Below are 2,353 nucleotides of genomic sequence, written 5' to 3'. Positions count from 1 at the left end.
TGACACTTGCGTAGGATCTGTTCCTGTTCATGCTCAGGTACACAACCTCTAATAACACCATCTACTCCTTTATAAAGATGTGGGTCATCCCAAATGTAATGGCTCAAATCATAGAAGAACCTTTTCTTTTGCTGGTATGTGAAACTAGGTGGTATAAACTTAGCAACAATGTAATTAGCATAATCAGCATACCATGGAGCAGTATGAGAAGCATTTATGACATTTAATTTCTCACCAGGAAAGCTATCATCAATAGGTAGTGGGTCATCAAACACATTTTCTAACCTAGACAAGTTGTCTGCAACGGGGTTCTCAGCTCCTTTTCTATCAACAATATGCAAATCAAATTCTTGTAGCAAGAGAACCCATCTAATAAGTCTAGGTTTAGCATCTTTCTTTTCCATATGATATTTAATAGCAGCATGATCAGTGTGAATAGTTACTTTAGAATCAACAATATAAGGTCTAAACTTATCACAAGGAAATACAACTGCTAAGAATTCTTTTTCAGCAGTAGCATAATTTCTTTGAGCATTGTCTAGAGTTTTACTAGCATATTTAATAACATTTAGTTTCTTATCAACTCTTTGTCCTAGAACAGCACCTACAGCATAATTACTAGCATCACACATAATTTCAAAGGGTAAATTCCAATCATGTGGCTGAACAATAGGTGTAGAAATCAATGCTTTCTTAAGTATTTCAAATGCTTCTACACAATCATCATCAAAGACAAATGGTATATATTTTTGTAATAAATTAGTGAGAGGCCAAGAGATTTTCATGAAGTCCTTAATGAACCTCCTATAAAACCGGCATGACCAAGGAAACTTCTTATACCTTTGATGTCCTTGGGACATGGCATCCTTTCAATAGCATCAACATTGGCTTTATCAACTTCAATACCTCTTTCAGAAACTTTATGCCCCAAGACAATACCTTCATTAACCATAAAGTGGCACCTTTCCCAATTCAATACAAGATTAGTTTCTTCACATCTCTGCAAAACTCGATCAAGGTTGCTCAAGCAATCATCAAAAGAAGATCCATAGACGGAAAAGTCGTCCATGAAAACCTCACAAATCTTTTTCACAAAAGTCAGAGAATATAACCATCATGCATCTTTGAAAAGTAGCAGGTGCATTACATAAACCAAAAGGCATACATCTATAAGCAAAAGTACCAAAAGGGCATGTAAAAGTAGTCTTTGATTGATCTTTGGCTGACACAGGTATTTGAGAGAAACCAGAATAACCATCTAGAAAGCAAAAATGTCTATGTTTGGACAATCTTTCTAGCATTTGATCAATAAAAGGTAAGGGGTAATGATCCTTTTTAGTAGCCTTATTTAATTTGCGGAAATCAATTACCATCCTATAACCTGTAATAATTCTTTGAGGAATCAATTCATCTTTATCATTAGGAGCAATAGTAATACCTCCCTTCTTAGGGACACAATGGACAGGGCTTACCCATTGACTATCAGCAACGGGATAAATTATACCTTCCTCAAGGAGCTTTAGTATCTCCTTTCTTACCACTTCTTTCATTTTAGGATTCAGTCGGCTTTGATGATCACGAACTGGTTTAGCATCTTCTTCCAAATTAATTTTATGTTGACATAGAGTGGGAGTAATGCCCTTAAGATCATCAAGAGTATACCCAATAGCAGTGCGGTGCTTCTTCAGAGTTTTCAATAATCTCTCTTCCTCATGCTCTGAAAGGTTAGCACTAATAATAACATGATATATCTTTTGCTCATCAAGATAAGCATATTTAAGAGTATCAGGTAACGGTTTAAGCTCAAACATGGGATCACCCTTGGGTGGAGGAGGACCCCCTAGGATTTCAACAGGTAAATTGTTTTTCAGAATAGGTTCCTGTTTAATTCCCTTCTTTGATTCATAAGCATATCATTTTCATGGTCTAGCAAGTATTGTTATAAAGGATCACTAGGAGGTACGGCAATAGAAGCAAGACCAATAATTTAATCCTTACTAGGTAATTCTTCTTCACGGTGTTGTCTACTAAATTTAGAAAAATTAAATTCATGAGTCATATCATCTAAACCGATAGTAACAACATCTCTTTTGCAATCTATGGTAGCATTAACAGTATTTAAGAAGGGAATACCAAATATAATGGGACAAAAGCTATCTTGTGGGGAACCAAGAACAAGAAAATTAGCAGGATATTTAGTTTTCCCACACAAGACTTCAACATCTCTAACAATTCCCATTGGTGAAATAGTATCTCTATTGGCAAGTTTAATTGTGACATCAATATCTTCCATCTCAGCAGGTGCAATATCATGCATAACTTCTTTATATAAGGAATAAGGTATTGCACTAGC

The sequence above is a fragment of the Triticum urartu genome, chromosome 6 (assembly GCF_003073215.2).
Source record: "Triticum urartu cultivar G1812 chromosome 6, Tu2.1, whole genome shotgun sequence".
In the NCBI taxonomy this organism is placed as follows: Eukaryota; Viridiplantae; Streptophyta; class Magnoliopsida; order Poales; family Poaceae; genus Triticum; species Triticum urartu.
The sequence above is the reverse complement of the archived record's forward strand: the minus strand, read 5'-3'. Positions refer to the sequence as shown.